This window comes from Pseudophryne corroboree, chromosome 6 (assembly GCF_028390025.1).
Source record: "Pseudophryne corroboree isolate aPseCor3 chromosome 6, aPseCor3.hap2, whole genome shotgun sequence".
Classification (NCBI taxonomy): Eukaryota; Metazoa; Chordata; class Amphibia; order Anura; family Myobatrachidae; genus Pseudophryne; species Pseudophryne corroboree.
This window is the reverse complement of record NC_086449.1, coordinates 224339583-224353454: the sequence shown is the minus strand read 5'-3', so window position 1 is coordinate 224353454 and position 13872 is coordinate 224339583.

The following is a 13872-nucleotide window of genomic DNA, read 5'->3' as shown; positions in this document are numbered from 1 at the left end:
GCATTTTAGTTTTGCAGTTTGCTGACACAGTGACCACCAGTATACTATATATAGCATTACGGTACGGAAGGCCACTGCTGTACCTACCTCTGTGTCGTCATTAAGTATACTATCCATCTACATTCTATGCCTGTGGTGCATTTTAGTTTTGCAGTTTGCTGACACAGTGACCACCAGTATACTATATATAGCAGTATGGTACGGAAGGCCACTGCTGTACCTACCTCTGTGTCGTCATTAAGTATACTATCCATCTACATTCTATACCTGTGGTGCATTTTAGTTTTGCAGTTTGCTGACACAGTGCCCACCAGTATACTATATATAGCAGTATGGTACGGAAGGCCACTGCTGTACCTACCTCTGTGTCATCATTAAGTATACTATCCATCTACATTCTATACCTGTGGTGCATTTTAGTTTTGCAGTTTGCTGACACAGTGACCACCAGTATACTATATATAGCAGTACGGTACGGAAGGCCACTGCTGTACCTACCTCTGTGTTGTCATTAAGTATACTATCCATCTACATTCTATACCTGTGGTTCATTTTAGTTTTGCAGTTTGCTGACACAGTGACCACCAGTATACTATATATAGCAGTACGGTACGGAAGGCCACTGCTGTACCTACCTCTGTGTCGTCATTAAGTATACTATCCATCTACATTCTATACCTGTGGTGCATTTTAGTTTTGCAGTTTGCTGACACAGTGACCACCAGTATACTATATATAGCAGTACGGTACGGAAGGCCACTGCTCTACCTACCTCTGTGTCGTCAAGTATACTATCCATCTAGATTATATACCTGTGGTGCATTTTAGTTTTGCAGTTTGCTGACAGTGACCACCAGTATATATAGCAGTACGGTACGGAAGGCCACTGCTCTACCTACCTCTGTTTCGTCAAGTATACTATCCATCCATATCTGTGGTGCATTTCAGTTGTGCGCAGTATATATAGTAGTAGGCCATTGCTATTGATACTGGCATATAATTTCACACATTAAAAAATGGAGAACAATAATGTGGAGGTTAAAATAGGGAAAGATCAAGATCCACTTCCACCTCGTGCTGAAGCTGCTGCCACTAGTCATGGCCGAGACGATGAAATGCTATCAACGTCGTCTGCCAAGGCCGATGCCCAATGTCATAGTAGAGAGCATGTAAAATCCAAAAAACAAAAGTTCAGTAAAATGACCCAAAAATCAAAATTGAAAGCATCTGATGAGAAGCGTAAACTTGCCAATATGCCATTTACGACACGGAGTGGCAAGGAACGGCTGAGGCCCTGGCCTATGCTCATGGCTAGTGGTTTAGATTCACATGAGGATGGAAGCACTCATCCTCTCGCTAGAAAAATGAAAAGACTTAAGCTGGCAAAAGCACAGCAAAGAACTGTGCATTCTTCTAAATCACAAATCCCCAAGGAGAGTCCAATTGTGTCGGTTGCGATGCCTGACCTTCCCAACACTGGACGGGAAGAGCTTGCGCCTTCCACCATTTGCACGCTCCCTGCAAGTGCTGGAAGGAGCACCCGCAGTCCAGTTCCTGATAGTCAAATTGAAGATGTCACTGTTGAAGTACACCAGGATGAGGATATGGGTGTTGCTGGCGCTGGGGAGGAAATTGACAAGGAGGATTCTGATGGTGAGGTGGTTTGTTTATGTCAGGCACCCGGGGAGACACCTGTTGTCCGTGGGATGAATATGGCCATTGACATGCCTGGTCAAAATACAAAAACAAAATCAGCTCTTCGGTGTGGAATTATTTCAACACAAATGCGGACAACAGGTGTCAAGCCGTGTGTTGCCTTTGTCAAGCTGTTAGGGGAAAGGACTTTAACCACCTCGGAACATCCTCCCTTATACGTCACCTGCAGCGTATTCATCATAAGTCAGCGACAAGTTCAAAAACTTTGGCTGAAAGCGGAAGCAGTCCACTGACCACTAAATCCCTTCCTCTTGTAACCAAGCTCCTGCAAACCACACCACCAACTTCCTCAGTGTCAATTTCCTCCTTACCCAGGAAAGCCAATAGTCCTGCAGGCCATGTCACTGGCAAGTCTGACGAGTCCTCTCCTGCCTGGGATTCCTCCGATGCATCCTTGAGTGTAACGCCTACTGCTGCTGGAGCTGCTGTTGTAGCTGCTGGGAGTTGATCGTCATCCCAGAGGGGAAGTCGGAAGACCACTTGTCCTACTTCCAGTAAGCAATTGACTGTCCAACAGTCCTTTGCGAGGAAGATGAAATATCACAGCAGTCATCCTGCTGCAAAGCAGATAACTCAGGTCTTGGCAGCCTGGGCGGTGAGAAACGTGGTTCCGGTATCCACCGTTAATTCAGAGGCAACTAGAGACTTGATTGAGGTACTGTGTTCCTGGTACCAAATACCATCTAGGTTCCATTTCTCTAGGCAGGCGATACCGAAAATGTACACAGACCTCAGAAAAAGACTCACCAGTGTCCTAAAAAATGCAATTGTACCCAATGTCCACTTAACCACGGACATGTGGACAAGTGGAGCAGGGCAGACTCAGGACTATATGACTGTGACAGCCCACTGGGTAGATGTATTGCCTCCCGCAGCAAGAACAGCAGCGGCGGCACGAGTAGCAGCATCTCGCAAATGCCAACTCGTTCCTAGGCAGGCTACGCTTTGTATCACCGCTTTCCAGAAGAGGCACACAGCTGACAACCTCTTACGGAAACTGAGGAAGATCATCGCAGAATGGCTTACCCCAATTGGACTCTCCTGGGGATTTGTGACATCGGACAACGCCAGCAATATTGTGCGTGCATTACATCTGGGCAAATTCCAGCACGTCCCATGTTTTGCACATACATTGAATTTGGTGGTGCAGAATTATTTAAAAAATGACAGGGGCATGCAAGAGATGCTGTCGGTGGCCCGAAGAATTGCGGGCCACTTTCGGCATTCAGCCACCGCGTACAGAAGACTGGAGCACCACCAAACAGTCCTGAACCTGCCCTGCCATCATCTGAAGCAAGAGGTGGTAACGAGGTGGAATTCAACCCTCTATATGCTTCAGAGGATGGAGGAGCAGCAAAAGGCCATTCAAGCCTATACATCTGCCCACGATATAGGCAAAGGAGGGGGAATGCACCTGACTCAAGCGCAGTGGAGAATGATTTCAACGTTGTGCAAGTTTCTGCAACACTTTGAACTTGCCACACGTGAAGTCAGTTCAGACACTGCCAGCATGAGTCAGGTCATTCCCCTCATCAGGCTTTTGCAGAAGAAGCTGGAGACATTGAAGGAGGAGCTAAAATAGAGCGATTCCGCTAGGCATGTGGGACTTGTGGATGGAGCCCTTAATTCGCTTAACCAGGATTCATGGGTGGTCAATCTGTTGAAATCAGAGCACTACATTTTGGCCACCGTGCTCGATCCTAGATTTAAAACCTACTTTGTATCTCTCTTTCCGGCAGACACAAGTCTGCAGAGGTTCAAAGACCTGCTGGTGAGAAAATTGTCAAGTTAAGCGGAACGTGACCCGTCAACATCTCCTCCTTCACATTCTTCCGCAACTGGGGCTGCGAGGAAAAGGCTAAGAATTCCGAGCCCACTTGCTGGCGGTGATGCAGGGCAGTCTGGAGCGAGTGCTGACATCTGGTCCGGACTGAAGGACCTGCCAACGATTACTGACATGTCGTCTACTGTCACTGCATATGATTCTCTCACCATTGAAAGAATGGTGGAGGATTATATGAGTGACCGCATCCAAGTAGGCACGTCAGACAGTCCGTACGTATACTGGCAGGAAAAAGAGGCGATTTGGAGGCCCTTGCACAAACTGGCTTTATTCTACCTAAGTTGCCCTCCCTCCAGTGTGTACTCCGAAAGAGTGTTTAGTGCAGCCGCTCACCTTGTCAGCAATCGGCGTACAAGGTTACTTCCCGAAAATGTGGAGAAGATGATGTTCATCAAAATGAATTATAATCAATTCCTCCGTGGAGACATTCACCAGCAATTGCCTCCAGAAAGTACACAGGGATCTGAGATGGTGGATTCCAGTGAGGACGAATTAATAATCTGTGAGGAGGGGGATGTACACAGTGAAAGGGGTGAGGAATCGGAGGATGATGAGGAGGAGGACATCTTGCCTCTGTAGAGCCAGTTTGTGCAAGGAGAGATTGATTGCTTCTTTTTTGGTGGGGGCCCAAACCAACCAGTCATTTCAGTCACAGTCGTGTGGCAGACCCTGTCGCTGAAATGATGGGTTCGTTAAAGTGTGCATGTCCTGTTTATACAACATAAGGGTGGGTGGGAGGGCCCAAGGACAATTCCATCTTGCACCTCTTTTTTCTTTCATTTTTCTTTGCATCATGTGCTGTTTGGGGACAATTTTTTTTGAAGTGCCATCCTGTCTGACACTGAAGTGCCACTCCTAGATGGACCAGGTGTTTGTGTCGGCCACTTGTGTCGCTTAGCTTAGTCACACAGCGACCTTGGTGCGCCTCTTTTTTCCTTTGCATCATGTGCTGTTTGGGGACTATTTTTTTGAAGTGCCATCCTGTCTGACACTGCAGTGCCACTCCTAGATGGACCAGGTGTTTGTGTCGGCCACTTGTGTCGCTTAGCTTAGTCACACAGCGACCTTGGTGCGCCTCTTTTTTTCTTTGCATCATGTGCTGTTTGGGGACTATTATTTTGAAGTGCCATCCTGTCTGACACTGCAGTGCCACTACTAGATGGGCCAGGTGTTTGTGTCGGCCACTTGTGTCGCTTAGCTTAGCCATCCAGCGACCTCGGCGCAAATTTTAGGACTAAAAATAATATTGTGAGGTGTGAGGTGTTCAGAATAGACTGGAAATGAGTGGAAATTATGGTTATTGAGGTTAATAATACTATGGGATCAAAATGACCCCCAAATTCTATGATTTAAGCTGTTTTTTAGGGTTTTTTGAAAAAAACACCCGAATCCAAAACACACCCGAATCCGACAAAAAAATTTCGGTGAGGTTTTGCCAAAACGCGTCCGAATTCAAAATACGGCCGCGGAACCGAATCCAAAACCAAAACACAAAACCCGAAAAATATCCGGTGCACATCACTACTATATAATACTGGTAGTCCCCAGTCCCCACAATAAAGCACACTGAGCACAGATATTTGCAGCACACTGAGCACAGATATGGAGCGTTTTTCAGGCAGAGAACGTAGATATTTTCAGCACACTGAGCACAGATATTTGCAAGCACACTGAGCACAGATATTTGCAGCACACTGAACACAACTGAGAGAATGCTGCACACGTCCTCTCCCTATCATCTCCAATGCACGAGTGAAAATGGCGGCGACGCGCGGCTCCTTATATAGAATACAAATCTCGCGAGAATCCGACAGCGGGATAATGACGTTCGGGCGCGCTCGGGATAACCGAGCAAGGCGGGAAGATTCGAGCCCGCCTCGGAACTTTGTAAAATGGGTGAAGTTCGGGGGGGTTCAGATCCCGAGGAACCGAACCCGCTCATCTCTAATTGTAACCCCTTGCATGCATATGAACCTCATAAGGGGGTACAAAACAGAAAAAAGTGCAATAGTGCAGTTATCCTTTTTAAAACACACAGGTTTATTTTTACATCACACTTACACCAAACAGATGAAAAAAACGCACATACAGCAGCTGGTAGCAGAGTCCTGGAAGCACCCAGATGGACAGCAGTACCCTGGAATAACAGCTCCGGAAACCGGGATCCAGCACAGACACTTCACACCAGGTGTAGATGGTAGCCTCAACGGGATAATAAAATGGCGAGATTTTACGCTTACCGCGTTTCAGACTTACATAGTCCTTCCTCACAAGCGTGTCTCAATCTCCCATACAATCCTATTTATACCCTAACTAATACAGAAATCAGCTGCTCTACATTGCCGTTTCTTCTGGATCTGGGATCTGTCCTATTTTTACAAATAAAATGTATGCTTTTATCATATATGTGTTACTAACGTTTTTTTATTTTTGAGGAATCGTGTATTTATCAAGTGCACATTATTATTTTTAAATGTGTATCTTGTGGGACTTGTTTATCAAGCAAAAGTTGGATGATTATGGAGAACTTTGACAGCGTCTACAAGCAGGGAACGGTAACCATGGAAAAACTGGAATGCAAACAAATCCATCGTTTGAGGACTTCCAGCCATGTGGGACGCACGGCCATATTGTTTCCGGTCTCGTGATCCTTCAGCGCCTGCACATGTGGGAGGACATGCCGATTAGTGTCAATGTAGAGCAGCTGATTTCTGTATTAGTAAGGGTATAAATAGGACTGTATGGGGGATCGAGACACGCTTCTGAGGAAGGACTATGTAAGTCTGAAACGCGTTAAGTGTAAAATCTCCCCATTTTATTATCCCGTTGAGGCTACCATCTACACCTGGTGTGAAGTGTCTGTGCTGGATCCTGGTTTCCGAAGCCGTTATTCCAGGGTACTGCTGTCCATCTGGGTGCTTCCAGGACTCTGCTACCAGTTGCTGTATATGCCTATGAGGATATGTCTACGCGCTTTTTTTTGTCTGTTTGGTGTAAGTGCGATGTAAAAATAAACCTGTGTGTTTTACAAAGGATAACTGCACAATTGCACTTTTTTCTGTTTTGTTCCCCCTTATGAGGTTCATATGCATGTGAAGGGGTTACAATCTGATATAGATCTCAGAAAAGCCAATGCTAGATTCTGATTGAATGTTTTGAAAAATTGTCAACATATGTGATATACCCAAATTTCGGTATTATCCTTTTGTTATTCACCTATTTGGTGTTTGTGTGTAAACTTGGGCTTTCTATTGGAGCGCTTTAAGTCTGTGTTTTCTTTTCCTTTTAACAAATTGCGGATCCTGTACTTCTGCTCAGCTTTCTCTGCTCGCAAACAGAGAAAGCTGTGCAGGGAACCGGCAGTTTATCAGCTATGTGCGTCCGATTGACACACAACTTGATCACTGTGCAACAACAACAACAACAAAAAAAAGAGGTCATAAAATAATAATACTCACCTAACCAGGGACCGGTGATCTGCATACAATTATTGACATATCCATATCATGTAATCAGTAATCACATTGCAGATTGGGTCTATGTTATCACTTCACATCAGATGTGGATTGTGATAAGTCCGCCCCTAAGTGAGCAAATGTGTGACAGCCTACAGTAGCTTGTTTGCTGGCCTCCTTTATTGTCTAGGGAAAAAAAGACTTTTTAAATAAATCTTCTCCGTATGTGTGTGTGTGTCTCTGAAATTGAGGATTACACAATGGAACTGTTAAGTCGCGCTAACTTAACCCACAAAGGAAAATAAAATGTGTACCTACCTACAGTACTAAATGCAAATGCCAGATGGTTTAAGAAAAGATAAGCCACTGGGAATACATGCCATAAATAAAGTATGAGTTTTTCTTGGTTTTGTTTTTTTAAATCTAAGAAAACTTGCAAGTTTGTTTTTATGAAAAAAAAACCCTCATGAAATTATTATCAGTAATTTTTAAGGTATCTAATTAGCAAATAAAAGTTTACACTGAACGGTAGTAACACAAACGCTTTCAAAAGGAGTTCTAAGATCAGATCTACAGATCTAAATTTGTATACAGCAAAAAATATGTATTTATTTCTTTTGAGGTTAATTGTATCTTAAAGATGTTACTGTATCTTGAGGTTCGTTGTATTATGAACTGTTGTTATTTTCCTCGGTTACACTGTAAGTTAACATTATAAAATTGCAGAAGTTAGTTTTGTTGGATTTTTTTTCTGGCTCTGCCATTGCTTATACTCCAAGGGGGATTGTTATGGGATTGAACGTGAATATTCCATTTAGTATCATGCAGACTAACGAACTGAAGAAACAATTGTTGTTACTTTTATTATGATAATTATTAGTAGACATATGATTTTACCTTCAATTTTCTATACTATAATAATCTGTCTATATAAAGTAATTAGCATCTACAGTTTCTCAGTTATTGCCCAACAACATTGTTATACCCCTATCACACCGCACCTCACACCCGGGATATCACTGGGGCAACCCAGGTTGTGTGTTGGTGTGAAAGGGTTGACCCGGGTTGTATTTCTTGGGATATCGACCTAGGTTGCCACCAGGGTTATTCCCGTGACCGATCCATGTATGCTGTTGTGGGAAAGGGGGGACCTTGGTTACATTATCTAGATTTTGTTAATGTCTGTGTAACATTACTCTGGGTCGATCCTATTCACACCGACACATGACTTCGGTTTTCCTGGCAATATCAGATCTAAATCCAAGGTCCTTGCGTTGGTGTGAAAGGTTCTGAAAAACCATATGTTTTCTTTCAATATCTAGTTCTCAATTACACCATTCTTTAATATGTGGTGCATAAAGTAGTTTATTTTAATTCTCTTTCAGTGTACCTTTTGAGCACTATCATTACAGCATACATGTCTGCTTATTATCCTCTCCTAATCAAACCAGGTGAACATATAGGGCTGGATGTAACGACGCCCAAAATTCGGTGGCTGTGCGGGATGCTGGCCTAATGTGGACATTTTCTACAGGGGCAATCCCTTACAAGGCAAAACCATGCCTTGTAAGTGATTGCCCCTTTAAAAAAATTTCCCCTGTACCCCAGTGGTCCACTCCAACCCTGTGTGCAGATGCAAGTTTCTCATTGAAGATGTATGCATGCAGAGTCAGCCCTAGCTACAGGCAGACTAGGCAATTGCCTAGGGCATCTGCCTTCACCTAGTAGCCGGCTTAGTAACCATTGGTGGTAGTGGGGAACCCGATGTTCCGCGCCCGCTGGTGGCTCTGCTCTTATCTGAGCAGAGCTGCCAGTAGTAGTGCTGGAGAGTGTACCTGCGGATAAGGAGCTGCTGAGGGGCAATCTGGGCATTCCAGTGTCAAATGCCCCTAACAAAGATGGCGGCTGCACCTGGAGGAGGGCTGCTGTGCATTCACGGCCACAGTAGCTCCTCCTCCCATGATCCGTTGCGGAGTCAGGCTGACTCCGGACACTGCTGCGCCACTGTGTGTGTATACTATATGTACACACATATATATATATACTATGGGGGAGATTCAAATGTTTGAAAAGTCGGTTGAGTGTCTGTTTTTTCCTGTCTATTAGATAGGAAAAAATAGACTCCTAACTGACTTTTCAAACATTTGAATCTCCCCCATTGTGGGTGTACAGTGCATTCGGAAAGTATTCACAGCACTTCACGTTTTCCACGTTTCCATTACAGATGAGCAGATTCGGTTCTCAGAGAACCGAACCACCCTGAAGTTCACCACCCGAGCCCAGATCCGAGTCAGGCTTGGGTTTTCCCGCCTGACTCGGAAACCAGAACAAGGCAAAACGTCATCATCCCGCTGTCGGATTCTCACGCGGTTTGGATTCCATAAAAGGAGCTGTGCGTCGCCGCTATTTTCACTCCGGCATTCGAGAGTGTAGAGAGAGGACGTGTCTCCATCCTCAGTGTCCGTGTCTTGTGCTGCATCAGTCCAGTCACAGTGGTTGTGTCCTCTGCTGCCATATGTCCAGTGCTACTGTATAATTACAATCCAGTGGTGCTGTGTTGTGCTGCATCAGTCCAGTCCAACACCCATGTACAGCTGCAGCACCCGTAACAGCACATGAAACACCAGTGACAACCAGGACAGCACCCCTAATAGCACAGGTACACCACAGTGACTAGAGCAGCACCCCTACAGAGCACACACTAACCCCACCTGACGCCACCACCCACCGAGAAACAGAGGTCTGTCTCCCTCACTCTCCAAGTCCGGAGTGAAAATGGTGGCAATGCGCGCTGTTTATATGGAATCCAAAACCCGCGAGATTCCGACAGCGGGATGATGACATTTTGCCTCAATGTGTTTTCCAAGTCTGGCGGGAAGTCCAGAGTCAGACTCGGATACAGGCTTGGAACGTGATGTTCGGGGGGGATCGGTTTTCGGTGAACCGAACCCGCTCTTCTTCACCTCAAATAATTTTGATGCTAGATATGCCTGAAACTGAAAGCATGTCAGAGCCTGAAGCAGTAAATACAAATTATCAATGAAGGAGTTTTGTTGGGAGCAACAAAAGGACACTACCAAAAGGTATAGTGAAGAGTTTTAAAACTTTGGGGCCCATTTATTGAGTTTTATCTATTTAAAACTCATTGCGTATGATAAATGGTGCTCCAGCCAATCAGCTCCGAACAGTCATGTGTTTAAAAATTGACAGTTAGGAGCTGATTGACTGGAGCACCATTTATCATACGCAATAAGTCTTAAATAGCTAAAACTCAATGATAAATGGGCCCTTTTATCTGCTGTGAAACTCAAACCCTCCATGAAGCAATGTCAAGTAGCGCCTGGCAATAGTGGAAATCACTGTACTAAGCAGTGATGAAAGTGGAGAAGTGAGCCAATGGAGAAGTTGCCCATGGCAACCAATCAGCATTGACATAACATTTATAATTTGTATACTATAAAAAGTATACAGAGCAACTGATTGGTTGACATGGGCAACTTCTCCACTGGCTCACTTCTCCACTTTTATGACTGCTTAGTACATGTCCCCCTTAAACACAATGGACTATTGTGGACAGACCGAGTGACCACCAAACTATTGAAAACAAGTGGTTCTTCTGCCAAGTGGGTCTTCTACAAAAAGCTTAACACTAATGGAAATCTTGTTACAAAACCTGCCTTGTTGCCATGGGTTACAGCCAAAAATGCAGCATTGACTACTGAGAGATTAGCTTACCTATTGCAAGATACAGTACACTACACATGGTTATTGCCATAGCTGTTATGTGTGACTTACTACTATACCAACTGGACTTTGACTCTGCTTGGTCTGACCTCCAACATGCGGTATTGTGCATGCGTGGTTACATCGCTCGTCTTTCTACAGTGGTGTCCTGCATGTAAGGATACATCCTGAGACTCCCTAGTAATACAGAGCTATACATGGCTCCCACAGGTTTCCTGTTACAATGTGCAACCACCGCTTGTATAGAGGAGCATACCACTACATAATAGATGGGTGTATGTGTCATTACCACCTGGCACACTACAACACCCAGCATACCCAATTGCTGCAGGCTGCATTTAGCATTCAATTACCTTGTACCTGTGTCTACAGCCACCTGTATTTCTTTAGTGATGTGCACCGGACATTTTTCGGGTTTTGTGTTTTGGTTTTGGATTCGGTTCCACGGCCGTGTTTTGGATTCGGACGCGTTTTGGCAAAACCTCACCGAAATTTTTAGTCGGACTCGGGTGTGTTTTGGATTCCAGTGTTTTTTTCAAAAAACCCTAAAAAACAGCTTAAATCATAGAATTTGGGGATCATTTTGATCCCATAGTATTATTAACCTCAATAACCATAATTTCCACTCATTTCCAGTCTATTCTGAACACCTCACAATATTATTTTTAGTCCTAAAATTTGCACCGAGGTCGCTGGATGGCTAAGCTAAGCGACACAAGTGGCCGACACAAGCACCTGGCCCCTCTAGGAGTGGCACTGCAGTGTCAGGCAGGATGACACTTCAAAAAAATTGTCCCCAAACAGCACATGATGCAAAGAAAAAAAGAGGCGCACCAAGGTCGCTGTGTGACTAAGCTAAGCGACACAAGTGGCCGACACAAACACCTGGCCCATCTAGGAGTGGCACTGCAGTGTCAGGCAGGATGGCACTTCAAAAAAATTGTCCCCAAACAGCACATGATGCAAAGAAAAATGAAAGAAAAAAGAGGTGCAAGATGGAATTGTCCTTGGGCCCTCCCACCCACCCTTATGTTGTATAAACAGGACATGCACACTTTAACGAACCCATCATTTCAGCGACAGGGTCTGCCACACGACTGTGACTGAAATGACTGGTTGGTTTGGGCCCCCACCAAAAAAAGAAGCAATCAATCTCTCCACAAACTGGCTCTTCAGAGGCAAGATGTCCACCTCATCATCATCCTCCGATTCCTCACCCCTTTCACTGTGTACATCCCCCTCCTCACAGATTATTAATTCGTCCCCACTGGAATCCACCATCTCAGGTCCCTGTGTACTTTGTGGAGGCAATTGCTGCTAGTGAATGTCTCCACGGAGGAATTGATTATAATTCATTTTGATGAACATCATCTTCTCCACATTTTCTGGAAGTAACCTCGTACGCCGATTGCTGACAAGATGAGCTGCTGCACTAAACACTCTTTCGGAGTACACACTGGAGGGAGGGCAACTTAGGTAGAATAAAGCCAGTTTGTGCAAGGGCCTCCAAATTGCCTCTTTTTCCTGCCAGTATACGTACGGACTGTCTGACGTGCCTACTTGGATGCGGTCACTCATATAATCCTCCACCATTCTTTCAATGGTGAGAGAATCATATGAAGTGACAGTAGACGACATGTCAGTAATCGTTGGCAGGTCCTTCAGTCCGGACCAGATGTCAGCACTCGCTCCAGACTGCCCTGCATCACCGCCAGCGGGTGGGCTCGGAATTCTTAGCCTTTTCCTCGCACCCCCAGTTGCGGGAGAATGTGAAGGAGGAGATGTTGACGGGTCACGTTCCGCTTGACTTGACAATTTTCTCACCAGCAGGTCTTTGAACCTCTGCAGACTTGTGTCTGCCGGAAAGAGAGATCCAACGTAGGTTTTAAATCTAGGATCGAGCGCGGTGGCCAAAATGTAGTGCTCTGATTTCAACAGATTGACCACCCGTGAATCCTGGTTAAGCGAATTAAGGGCTCCATCCACAAGTCCCACATGCCTAGCGGAATCGCTCTGTTTTAGCACCTCCTTCAATGTCTCCAGCTTCTTCTGCAAAAGCCTGATGAGGGGAATGACCTGACTCAGGCTGGCAGTGTCTGAACTGACTTCACGTGTGGCAAGTTCAAAGGGTTGCAGAACCTTGCACAACATTGAAATCATTCTCCACTGCGCTTGAGTCAGGTGCATTCCCCCTCCTTTGCCTATATCGTGGCCAGATGTATAGGCTTGAATGGCCTTTTGCTGCTCCTCCATCCTCTGAAGCATATAGAGGGTTGAATTCCACCTCGTTACCACCTCTTGCTTCAGATGATGGCAGGGCAGGTTCAGGATTGTTTGGTGGTGCTCCAGTCTTCTGTACACGGTGGCTGAATGCCGAAAGTGGCCCGCAATTCTTCGGGCCACCGACAGCATCTCTTGCACGCCCCTGTCGTTTTTTAAATAATTCTGCACCACCAAATTCAATGTATGTGCAAAACATGGGACGTGCTGGAATTTGCCCAGATGTAATGCACGCACAATATTGCTGGCGTTGTCCGATGTCACAAATCCCCAGGAGAGTCCAATTGGGGTAAGCCATTCTGCGATGATCTTCCTCAGTTTCCGTAAGAGGTTGTCAGCTGTGTGCCTCTTCTGGAAAGTGGTGATACAAAGCGTAGCCTGCCTAGGAACGAGTTGGCGTTTGCGAGATGCTGCTACTGGTGCCGCCGCTGCTGTTCTTGCTGCGGGAGGCAATACATCTACCCAGTGGGCTGTCACAGTCATATAGTCCTGAGTCTGCCCTGCTCCACTTGTCCACATGTCCGTGGTTAAGTGGACATTGGGTACAACTGCATTTTTTAGGACACTGGTGAGTCTTTTTCTGAGGTCTGTGTACATTTTCGGTATCGCCTGCCTAGAGAAATGGAACCTAGATGGTATTTGGTACCGGGGGCACAGTACCTCAATCAAGTCTCTAGTTGCCTCTGAATTAACGGTGGATACCGGAACCACGTTTCTCACCGCCCAGGCTGCCAAGGCCTGAGTTATCTGCTTTGCAGCAGGATGACTGCTGTGATATTTCATCTTCCTCGCAAAGGACTGTTGGACAGTCAATTGCTTACTGGAAGTAGTACA